Source organism: Odocoileus virginianus, chromosome 6 (genome assembly GCF_023699985.2).
Source record: "Odocoileus virginianus isolate 20LAN1187 ecotype Illinois chromosome 6, Ovbor_1.2, whole genome shotgun sequence".
In the NCBI taxonomy this organism is placed as follows: Eukaryota; Metazoa; Chordata; class Mammalia; order Artiodactyla; family Cervidae; genus Odocoileus; species Odocoileus virginianus.
Window position 1 is genome coordinate 73,764,489 of NC_069679.1, and position 12,655 is coordinate 73,777,143.

General features: G+C 48.2%; 1 long non-coding RNA gene across 1 annotated transcript; it reads right to left on the reverse strand.

Annotated features, from left to right (window-relative positions):
- Positions 1-5,236: 5,236 nt before the first annotated feature.
- On the reverse strand, positions 5,237-12,243 carry LOC110140138 (uncharacterized). Its single transcript, XR_002314665.2, has 3 exons — positions 9,876-12,243; positions 8,792-9,518; positions 5,237-8,682 (listed from the first exon to the last, which is right to left on the reverse strand). It is a non-coding gene; the product is annotated as an uncharacterized lncRNA (long non-coding RNA).
- Between the last annotated feature and the right edge of the window lie 412 nt (positions 12,244-12,655).

Consider the following 12,655-nt stretch of genomic DNA (forward strand, 5'->3'; position numbering starts at 1 on the left):
CCAGCCCTGGGGGCTGCTGCATGCCTGGCCCCACTCCAGGAGCACTCGTAACTCAAGGAGCCCCTCACATGAAGGCAAGGCTTTCCTCTCTGGTGGGGCAACCCATGGTTCAGAGACACAGGCACTAGTATCCTGCTGAGGACTCCGCCTCCCCTGGGAAGCTGGGGTAAAGCACACACAGCTTTGTTGTCTCCGCAAGCCTCCACAGTCCGAGGTCAGCAGTGGCTTAGATCAGTTCCGTCGCTCAGTCATAGTCCAACTGTTTGCGGCCCCATGGACTGCAGCACGCCAGGCCTCCCTGTCCATCACCAACTCCCGGAGCTCGCTCAAACTCATGTCCATTGAGTCAGTGATGCCATCCAACCATCCCATCCTCTGTCATCCCCTTCTCCTCCTGCCTTCAATCTTTCCCAGCATCAGGGTCTTTTCTAATGAGTTGGTTCTTCGCATCAGGTGGCCAAACTATTAGCTTCAGCATCAGTCCTGTTATGTGGCTCAGATAACATAGGATTAGCTTCAGGGCTTCCAACCCACAAGTCTGGGCAGAGCTGAAACCAGCGTGCTCTGGTTTCCCTGCTCGTATGTCCACCTGCTCCTCAGAAATTCCCATGCCAAGCACCCCTCTGGCCTTACCCACACCACTGCCCAAGAGCCATGGCAGAGCCTGTCCCCTTGTCTCCACAGACACACACATGGCCCCTGATGAGCCAGCTGGGGCCTGCAGTGCCAGGGACTGGCGTGGAAGGTGTCAGAGGCAGCCCCTTGGCAGCCTCTGAAGCTCACCCGGTGGTCCTTCAGAGCCACTACCGGTGGTCCCCCTGCTGATGGCCATCTTGGGATTTGGCGAGCACAGGGGAATGGGAGGAACAAGCTTGCTCCCCTGTGCCAGCATCTCCTGGGCCTGCCCGCTGAAGGCAAGGTTTCAGGGACCTCCCCTGCCCAAGTCCCTCCTACCCCCTGGGATTATGCCAGTGCTGGACTAGTGTGACTACTAAACTCTGCAGAGGCCTGCAAGTGCTGCCTCCTAGCACGTGGCCACCTGACCTCCTTGTGGCCTAACTATGGGAGGTGTGCGGCCCAAGGGCCTCTGAAGGCGCACTGCCACCATCGAGCTCTCACCCCCGAAGTCGATTCCACACGGAAGCCCAGCATGTGGGAAGGGGGCTTGGAGCTTGTTGGAGACAGGCCGGAAGACCTCTCCCAAGGATCAGCATTGCTTGCAGAATCCTGCATTTTAACCTTTGGTGTCCCAACAGAACTTGGTAAATGAGACTTCCCTTCCAGTGCACGAACTTGGTGTAGCCTGGGATGAGGGGCTATGGCAAGAAGGAGCTCTCCCTCCATTTCCTTCAGGGCCTGGTTTCTGGTAGTTGATGCTCTGGGTAGCTCCTTCCCACACCTGTGTTAACAGGCAAAGCAAAGTCGCCAATGGCCACTTGAGATATGGCCTGCGTTGACTAGAATTCAATTTTTCTCTCTCAGTCTCAGGAAGCAGAACTTTCCAGCCAGCCCTTCCTGGACCAGACCTCTCTTGGGCCTCCCTCCAATCAGAGATGTTGTCCCCACCCCTGCTCTAGCTCTGTGATTTCCCCCCAGAAACCCCCTGCAGAAGGCACATGACCAGTGCCGGGCACCTTCCGAATGATACGCAGAGCCATAACCAGAAATGCAGGGCTCACGTGTGCCACTCCTGTCTCTCAGCAGGACTTCTCTTCCCCTTTCATTCGCTACTCTCTAATGAGCCTGGGAAGTTCCACTTCTCCTTTCTGATCAGTCTAACAGAGACCGCAAAAGGCTAGGCTGAGTGCCAAAGCTGACTTCATTGCCACACAGGGAAATTGGAGGTGCCCCTACAGAGAGGTCTGAACTTCCAGTGCCTTCACTTCGGATGTCCCACCATCCAGGCTCTGTCTCAGCCTCCTACCCATGACAGAGATAGTCCCTCAGGTGGGTGGACCAGTCACGCATAAATCCCTCCAGGGCCCAGGGAGGCACTGAGAACCTCACTGGACACTGGACAATTGGGAGTGGCTGGGAATGTAGCAAACTGAACAATGAGCACTTACCTGCTGAAAGCAAACCGCTGCCCCTCGGTTCTATTCCACGCTGCCCTGGAATTCAGGACCAGTGTGGCCAGGGCTTCCAATTTTCCAAGAAAAGCCCCAAAGCAGAATTTCTACATGAATTCCCCCAGTTTTTAAAACCCTCTGCAGACCAAACAAAATGTGTGTGTGGAGGAGGTTTGCCTCTCATATCTGCAGGGCTTGCAGCAAGCGTACACACAGAGGCCACGCACCCTGTGGCTAAATACTCGTATCAAACATAAAATATGTTAACCGTGTTAGACGAAATATGCTCTTTTCTCTTGCCTTGATAAATAGACCTTTCTCACAACCTGGGAGGTGGGGTTTGAATATAAAGCCCTTCGATGCTTCAGAAATTTGTATTAGCACAAGGCAGCACAGGGAGAAACAGTCCTGCGACTACAACCTGGTCTCTTCTCATCTCTCCTCCGGCTCCTCCACAGAGGCCTCATGTGGATGTCACTGGATATAGCCAGCCTACAAGACCGGTCCACCCACACCCCTCCTCCACAGAAGCCATCCCCGGGCCACTCCTTCAGGTCCGGGGGGGCACCTACCAGGGTCTGACCTACTCTGGTGAAGAGTTATCCGGGGAAGAAGGTTACAGCTGCTGGAAGACAGCTAGGGGCACTGACAGGGGATTCCAACGTGCTGGGAATATGGAGCATGGTCTGAAGGGCAGAGGGCTCTGGGTAGGCATGTCCCTTCTGTCCTCAGGACTCGGCCCCGTGAGAAGGGGTATAGCAGGCGGAGGGGAATTCCCATAATGTGGGGAGTCCAGAGCAGGGACCTCTTTTGCCCAGGTCTGAGGGTGGCCCTGCCAGAGTGTCTCTCTGATCTGTGTTAACCATGTCTCCGTGGAACGCCCAGCAAGGTGAATGTCCTATGCAGCAAGAAATGGGCACATCATTATCTGTCATTTTGACGGAGGGTTCCTGTTGGCCTCAGTGTTGGCCTCTTACTTGCGGCGTTCTTCCCTGAGATAGTGTCAAAACAAATTACAGGAAAGCCAGAATTTTGGTCTCTGGGCTGAGAAGTGTGGGTGGGGAGAGAGAGGGGGGTAAAGTCAGCTCAGAGGTCACGGGGTTGCCATCTGCTGGACCCAAACTTCCCAGCAGTGTTTATTCATACCTCCAGTCAATGTCCCAGCTGCGGCTGCAGCTTCGCATGCAGCTTCCCCAGGCGGCTGGGGACCCCATTTCTCTCTGGGACGCACAGGCCGGCCCTCTGTGCTGCCCCGGCCTCCTCCTCCTCCCTCATGGACTCAGTGCTCCTGAGCGGCCCAGGAATTCCAAGGGGGAACACGATGGCTACGTGAACTAAAACCAACACTAAGGTGGGACAGATGAAATCATCTTTGCCTCTGTCACAGGGGATTGGCGTTTTAAGAGGTACCCGAGGTTCCTGGCCCGAAGGAATGATGCTCAGTTGTGCATTTAAGACTTGGTGGCCAGTGTGTATGTAATGGAATCCTTGCCGTGTGGATGACTGGCTACTATTGTATGTAGAAGGGGACTGGGGGCTGGAAAGGAATAGAGACATATTCCTCTTGTAAATCTTTTTTTTTTTTTTTTGATGTGAATTCTTTTTAAAGTCTTTATTGAATGTATTACTATGTTGCTTCTGTTCTGTGTTTTATTTTTTTGGCTGTGAGGCTGGTGGGACCTAAGCCCCCGACCAAGGATTGAACCCTCACCCTCTGCTTTGGAAGGCGAAGTCTTAACCAATGGACTGCCAGAGAAGTCCCTTCCTCATGAAAATGTTGTTTCTCAACTGCTTGATATGTGATTTGAGTTAATCTACTTCCAGGAAGATGGAATAAAAAGTTGATCCTGGTTTAAAGAATCTACCAGCAGGCAGAGCTAAAAAGACCCCTCTTGAGAGGACACATTTACAGACAAATTTCACTGGTGCTTAGGAGGTTTGTCTGGCTTCTTCTGGAGGATTCCTGATGAAAGACCAAGGTTAGGAACAGTGGCAGAGACTGATGATTGACCTCTCAAGGCCATTCTCCCCTTTTACCTAACTGCAGCACCCTCGTTTTGTCTAGGACAGCCTACCAACCTGCCCGGGCACTCTTGTCCATCTCTCGTCTCTCGGAAGAAAACCCTGTGAACTGGCCAGGCTGTTCACAGTCCTTGTTCACATCCTTGACCACATCTCAAACTTTTCTTTCATCAAGCCTTTGCTCATCTAGCTATTATCTCCTCAGTAAGTCTGTAAGCGGGACCCAGGAATCCTCATTTTTACTAAGATTCCCTGTCATTTCTGATCTAAGTAGCATGAGGTTAATCTGATCTAAATGGCATAGATGCCTCACTTTATTATGCCACCTTATCATTTTGAAATTCTACCCATTTTTCAAAGTTCCACTCAATCGCCACAGTGCCTGCCTAGAATGCAGGATGATTTTAGATGATACTCAAGTAAAACTTATTTAGTCAGTGTATATTTATTTCAATAAGTTTAGTGTTTTTTCCATCTTTTATGATGATATACATCATCCTTTACAAATAAATATACTTTCGTAAAAAGTGAAATGATCTAAAGAAATATGCTAAAAACTATAGTCGATTAAGAAGCATCACTCATTAATGTACATGGTATGTATTAATGAATATTTGCTCTGTTTTCTATGTTGTTGCTTTTTAATATGCATTGAACACAAGAATAAAGGGGTAAAAGAGATGAATAAAACTTCTATGTTGGCCAAAACTGAATATATATATTTATGTGTGTGTGTGTATAAAATGAACAGCCAATCTCCAAAGCTGATCGCTGACTGCACATAGCAAGACAGTCCGGAACGTTTAGCGTCAGTATCTTAAAATGCCTCGAGATGGGGAAACGAGATGTGTTGCTTTTCACTTTTCAGACTTGGATGCGTCTCTAGAGAAAGCAGAAAGGGAAAATTTCAGAGATGCTACTGGGCTTCTATATTGCTACCAGCAAATATAAATACTAAAGTTTAGAAGCCCAGTAGCATCTCTGAAATTTTCCCTTTCTGCTTTCTCTAGAGACGCATCCAAGTCTGAAAAGTGAAAAGCAACACATCTCGTTTCCCCATCTCGAGGCATTTTAAGATACTGACGCTAAACGTTCCGGACTGTCTTGCTATGTGCAGTCAGCGATCAGCTTTGGAGATTGGCTGTTCATAGCTGCGCTGCTGGAACAGTGAAATTAGGCTGTCTCATCAGCAGCAGGTCCTGCCCATCCCTGTTGGTGCATCTTCTCTGAGTGAAGTCAGCACTATTCACATCAAATGCTGATCAACTGCCCGCTGGCACAGGGCAGATTATAGCGTAAAAGTTATTCCAGATGACTATTAAGGATGGGACCCTGGACACCTTACATCCTCTATCCCTCAGCTCACAGAGTGCCTGCCTTTTAGGGGTGTATAATCCAAGACATTGAAGGCAGGAGGAGAAGGGGACGACAGAGGATGAGATGGTTGGATGGCATCACCTACTAGATAGACATGAGTTTGAGTAAGCTCCGGGAGTTGGTGATGGGCAGGGAGGCCTGGCGTGCTGCCGTCCCTGGGGTCACAAAGAGTTGGACACGACTGAGTGACTGAACTGAACTGAATCCAAGACAATTCTTATTCTGACAATGGAATACAAGCAACAAAATTCCATTCGACCAATATTTGGAGAGTGAGCATAAGTCAGATCTTTAAAGAAAAGGATCAAGAGAAGGGACTCATTCCTATAGAGTCAGTAGAAACTGGGGACAGGAGCCCCAGATGGGGCCACAGGAAACACAGGTGAGCTGTGTCTCTTGAGTCACACCGTCGTCTAGCTTTTAGTCTTGTATTTAGATGTCATCAGTCAGACAGAGCCAAGGACCATGATCAAAGCAAAAGCAAGCTGGCATCCTGAACAGGACTCTCTAAAAGGACATTTGCCCCTGTCAACCCTCCTCAGTTTCTGCTTTGCTCCTCAAAGTCCATGATAATATACAGTGGGAGTCGGGCTGCCTCCATGTTCAGCTGGCTCTCCACACCTTCACCACCTACACAGACACAGACACACAGACACACACCCCCCCCCTCTATAAACTAGTCCTCTGACAGAAAGAAAGAGGACACACCCCTAAGAAGCATCTTCCATTGGAGACTCGAAAATGATAGCTATGTCGGTGTCTCCCGAGAGATAAACGATAAAGACAAGACATCCACCCATATCATGGACAAAGCTACCAGTGGTGACTAATGGTGGACAGTCAAATGGCTGACTGCATAGGCCATTCATAGCCGATAAGCAAAATCAGAGACTGACTCTGTCTTAATTTCTTCTGTATTTCTAGTACCCAGCACAGGAGACCCTTATTATTTGTTTGATAAGTGAAGGAAGGGAAAAAGGAAGGAGGGAAGGAAAGAAGGAGTTCTGACAGTCTTAAGGTTTGTCTACTTCAGGTAAAAGTTCCTTATGGTCCCCTCAGATGCTGGCCTATTGTTTATCCCCACGGGGGTAGGAAGAACAAGGCTGTAAGAACCCAAAATCCTGAGGAACCCAGGCTGACTGCCTTGATCTGGTGGCCTCTAGGAAGTTTAAAGTATCATTAATATGGGGATCTAGCTCTGCCTGGATCTAATCCCTGGGAGCTGAAGACAGGGTGTTACTTGAACTGTGACCTAGAATTGAGATACAGGTGATTAGCAGGGTCATTTTTCGCCACCCAGAATCCATGCCTCCTTCCTTTGGTAAATTACCCTAATTTCCTTTTAAAGCATTGCTTTTTCCCATGTGTAGGACTGTCAATCAGGCGCCTTGCTTTATTTGGCCAAGGTGCAATGGTGGGACCCAGGCTGGGCCAATCAGACTGTGTCCTGGGAATGACTTTTGAGTAGAGCAAAGAAGGACCCAAAAGATAGTGAGTGGTTAGCCCTCCACTCCTACTGTGAACACTGACTAGAGAATTCTGTGCTGGAGAACTGACCTGAATCCTGCCTTATTCTGAATCTCATCTTCAGCCTTCCTTGGGATTTTGTGAGGCATGCAATCTCCTTTCAGCAAATTCACTTTCTCCTAAAAATCAGCTAGTGCGTGCATGCTAAGTCGCTTCAGTTGTGCCCAACTCTTTTGTGACCCTATGGACCGTAGCCCACCAGGCTCCTTTGTCTAAGGGATTCTCCAGGCAAGAATACAGAAGTGGGTAGCCATACCCTCCTCTAGGGAATCTTTCCCATCCAGGAATCAAACCCAGGTCTCCTGAATTGCAGGTGAATTCTTTATCATCCAAGACCCTAAGTCAGCTTCTATTAAGGAACCCTAAACTGGGGGACGATGACTCATACCTGGGTTTCCCAGGAAGGCAGCGAGTGCTGGATCCTAATTCTCAGGGGCCGATAGGAATAGATTGTTTTCTGAGAGGGTTCTGGGATGCCCCGTGCTCCATGAGAAATGAGCATTCAGCCAGCACTGCCCCAGCCTCTGGCGTGCCTGACCTGAATTCAGACCCCTCACTGCCTCTGGCGAGAACCCCAGGCTCTGATTTTAAAACTATCACTGGGATGGGGTTTGGCAGCTCAGCCTCCAGGCTGCATTCTCCATCCTCTGTAGTTCATCTTGTGTGGAGTTCAACCAACCTGCTCAGGGGCAATATTCAAAATTCAGGCCAGGTGCTGGCCAATCAGCGTGGACGTTGGTGCTGGAGCAGAGTGGAGCCTTCTCTGCACTGCAGCAAGGAACGGCATTAGGGCAAGGATTACTGACTTGCAACAAAGTAAATATCTTAATGATTAGTTCAGCTGCTCTGGATGCCCACCACCTAGCAATTGGTTCAGCGCCTACAGGACTGGGAACACTTCTGAAGGAGGACTCTGTCTTCAGTGTATATAATTCTGCTCCCATCCGGGACTTCCCTGGCGATCCAGTGGTTAGGACTCCATGCTTCCGTGGCAGGGGGACATGGGTTTGATCCCCAGTCAGGGAACTAAGATCCTGCATGCTTTGAGAAGTAGTCCCAAAAAAAAAAGTTGTCCTCTCTGCTCCCTTTGTACACCCCACCCCTTCTTGTCCCGCCTAGCCCAGGGCTTTACAGTTGCCCAGAGCAAGTGGTTAACATACATTTGTAAGTAAAAAATAAAAATCCCAGGGTAGAAGATAATGAAGAGAAGGGGTAGAGAAGGGAAGGGAAGGAAGGGGGAAAGCTGGATCTGTTCTAGGAAAGTCACACTGGACCCTCCCCTGCCTTCCCCCAGCCCAGTGTTCATCTACATGCTCATTTGAAATAAGCATCAGGGGTGCTCTTGAAAGGGGGAAGGGGGGGAAGGCACAAAATAAGAGTGATAAAAGAATAAGGGAACTATGCTGTTTAATCTTCTCACCGAGGGCAGGGACAGCAGTGTCTGCCACTTGAACATTTACCTTATTGTAGGGACTATAATTATCCCCATTTTACAGGTAAAGAAACAGACTCAAAAGAGGTGAAATGGTTTGCTCCAGGTCACACAGCTAAGGGCAGATATGGGACTCAAACTTGCCCTTGTTGCCTCCGAAGCTGGAGCTGTTCACCAAGCTTGAGTGCCCGCAAGGGAATTTCTCAAGTCCCAGGCTATGGGATGGGGACAGCAGTCCTGTGTTGGTGCTGCCACCTAGGGACAAGACAGAGAACTGTGGCGACAAACCTTCCTCCTTCCTTCCCTTTCCTGAATCCATCTCCACTGCCCAGCTTAGGAGAGACCCAGACAGTTTGCATTCTACCTCTGGCAGCCAACCATTTGTGTTTCCGGGATAAGGAGAAGTAACCTCTAGATGCAAGCTGGTGCCTTGTAGGGCTTCAGCATAGCTCTGTGGAAACATCTGTTGAATAAATGAATGGTTAGGGATGCAAATCTCTACAGATCTAGGGACCAACCTGGTCTCCGTAAGACGAGGTGAACCAGGAGGATCGTATCCTGGTCTAGGGCCAAGACTTCTGCCTCAGTGTGAGTCCTGCACAGTCCATCTCACTGAGCACCTTCCACTTCCTGGGAAGTTCATGCAGCGTGTCTTGCATTATCTAGTTGCATCCAACAGCCAAAGAGATCAACGTGGCAGGCCCACCCAAGTTCACGGGGCAGGGGCTGGAACCCAGATCCTTGGACTCCAAGGGCAGTGCTCTTCCTGCTCCACCGCTCTGCCCTACCGCCCTGCTTCCCACCAATTCGACTCAGCCCCTGAAACCTTGTTTTTGTCAGCCTAGTCATCCAGACGTGATGACTCAAGAGCTGTGGGGTAGACTGCCAGGGGGAGGGAGCCCCTGTCAGCACAGCGGCTGTCCTGACCTTTAAGGTAGTGGAGAGTTACCTCAACCTGAAACGTGTGGCTGCTGAGCGATTTCGGTCTCAAACGTAGCAGGATATCATAGCTGGGCAGGTAAGCAGGAGCAGTTCCCACTTCCTGTACTTCCCACGGCTCTTTCTGGGTCTTCTCCCAAACCCAAAGTCACCTGAAACATGGAAACCAGAATCCACATTTTCCTTTTAGACTTGGTTCTTGGAATCTTGGTGCAAAATGGAGCAAGACTAAAAGGGTCACCTTCTAGAAGGCAGGAATGACTTCACGAAACATGTGCTCCACTCTGCCCAGAATTAATCCAGCTTAGTCCTTCTCTCTTTAGTCCTCAGAGGTTACCTTCAAAGTGCATCATTTGTGTTAAAAAATTCACTTAATATTTGGGCTACTTGATCTGGTTGCCCATAGCGACGAAAAAAACCTAACCAAAGAGTGAGGCCTGAACACGGTGTATCTAGTGAGGGCAGATATTAGGTGGCATACTCAAAAGTTGACTGTTTTTGTTTTTTACCTGAAATATCTTAGTACCCATCTAAACTGGTGATTTTGACTTCAGAGAGACAGCGGTGAATGGTCCTAAAGAGAGATCTTAGTTCCCTGCCCAGGAATTGAATCTGGGTCAGTCCGTTATTTCAGTTCCTCAGTCGTGCCCAGCTCTTTGCGACCCCATGGACTGCAGCACGTCAGGCTTCCCTGTCCTTCTCCAACTCCTGGAGCTTGCTCAAACTCATGTCCATCGCGTTGGTGATGCCATCTAACCATCTCATCCTGGATGAAGGGAATGGCAAACCACGTCAGTATTCTTGCTTTGAGAACCTCGTGAACAGTATGAATCTGGGTAGCCTGGGTGAAAACCAGGAATCCTAGCTACTAGATCAGCAGGGGCTAAAGTCTAGAAGCAAAGTTCCCATGACCCTAACCCCCATTGAAAGCAAGAATGTTTCAAGGAGGCAAACACTGTAAAAGCAGGTACAAAGTTTACTATTAGAGCCAGCATAACACGTGGGAGAGCAGAGAAGCAGTTTGTTTATTTAAAACAGAAGCAAAGCAGAAATGCGTACCCTGAGAGAAAGGGTCTGGGTGTCCTCTCCAATAAGGTGGTAGGTAATAAAGAGGTGATTTCAATCACTTATATAGGATGGCTCTTCTGGGGCTTCATTTACCTTTGGCCACTTACTTATTTCTTTTTTCACTCCCGACTGGTCCTAGGACCCTCCCCAAGATGCGTGTTCAAATTTTTGCTAAGATGGATCCCACCGTTGAGGTCTGTGAGAGTATGTCTACACTTATTATGCCTTGGCACCCCTCCCTTTTTGACCCCAAAGGAGACTTCCTGCACATGTGCAGACAGGGAAGTCTTCCCCGACCTCAGGAGTAGGCACCTTATCTCTTTACTTCAACAGAGCTCAGCTTCTGCCACTAGCTTTGTCCTTGGAGTGTCTGGGTGAGAACAAAGCTTCAGTCTTACTCCACTTGACAAACACCAGCTGTCCAGCCCATGGGCCCATCTATCTCCTAATTTCTCACATTTGGTAGCCATTGGATTGATTTGCTTCCCTTTGTATGTATGTACTCACCAAATCTAGATTAAATGATTTCAGGGATTCATAGACTCTTGAAACCTATTTGTAGACCCTCTCCAAGGTAAAAACAACTCATCAGTTGACACAGCAAACACCCAAGCCTCAAGAAAAGGCTACCGGTAGACAGGATGGTCAAGGGCAGGGAGCATCCCATTGGCAGCCACAAGTCCTCATCAGTCATCACTATGTAGTGAGCCAGAACAGTCTCATACTTGCAAGGAGTCAAACAACTTGAAGTAAAGTGGAATGTTTGACTCAAGGGCCATTTTGACCTGGCAAGTCTGATATAATGGATCATAAATGGAGTGAAGGAAAGAGTGGGGGATGAAGATGGGATGAGGTTCAAGGATGCAATGAAGATGCACATTAAGTTTTTAACTTGAGAATTTTAAAACAGTTAGAAGTTTAATGGGTTTTAAAGTAATATATAAAAAATATCCTTTTGGAAAAAAATATCCCTTTGACAAAATGCTCTTGCACTTAAACAGTCATGTCAAGTATCTTCCAACTATGGTGAATGAAAGATTAGGACGACTTTTGTGAGACAGAAAGAGTTGTTGATAGAATATAATCACAAGGGCAGAAGAACACCAGACTTTGTTCCTGTGGCTTAAGGCATTTATTACATCCAAAGTGCAGATGTTCCCAGTATGAGCTATACTTTGCCTTACCAGTCATTTACACTGCAGACAGAATTTTTGCCTCTTCCTTCTCTGAAGGTCTTTTTTGATTGACAAGAGGGTAGGGAGGGATAAGAAAACTAGACATTGCAGAAGGGTTGTGGCAGGTGCTAGAGGCATCGAAACCAAATTGAACACGCCATGCTACCTATCAGGATTGATTCTGGTTTCAACTGTTGCTCTTAAGATTGCATTGATTGAATCATTTGCCTCAAGAGCAAATCGTGGCCATTTAAACATTAGTCTCTGTTTTTGCTCCAATTTGAGTAAATGTCCTGAGGGGAGATTTTATATTATCAATGTATCTTTAGGCTTCATAGCAAGAGACACTGCTGTTACTGCTGTGTGTGTGTGTGTGTGTGTGTGTGTGTGTGTGTGTGTGTGTGTGTGGGCTTCCCTGGTGGCTCAGAGGTTAAAGCGGCTGCCTGCAATGCAGGAGACCCAGGTTCAATCCCTGGGTTGGGAAGATCCCCTGGAGAAGGAAATATGTGTGTGTGTATATATGGGCGTGTGTCTATATGTATATGTGTGTGCATATATATCTCTGTGTGTATATGTATGTGTGTGTATATCTCTGTGTGTGTGTGTGTGTGTGTGTGTGGGCTTCCCTGGTGGCTCAAAGGTTAAAGCGGCTACCTGCAATGCAGGAGACCCAGGTTCAATCCCTGGGTTGGGAAGATCCCCTGGAGAAGGAAATATGTGTGTGTGTATATATGGGCGTGTGTCTATGTGTGTGCATATATATCTCTGTGTGTATATGTATGTGTGCGTATATGTGTGTGTGTATATATCTGTGTGTGTGTGTGAGTGTGTGTGTATGGGTGTGTGTCTATATGTTTATGTGTGTGCGTGTATATCTGTGTGTATGTGTGTATATGTGTGTGTATATATCTGTGTGTGTATGTGAGTGTGTGTGTGTATAGGTGTGTGTCTACATGTTTGTGTGTGTGTGTGTGTGTGTGGTGCTTGAGATACCCAAATAACTGAAGACATGACTGTTCTGTGATGAGTTACATGTTCACAGAGGG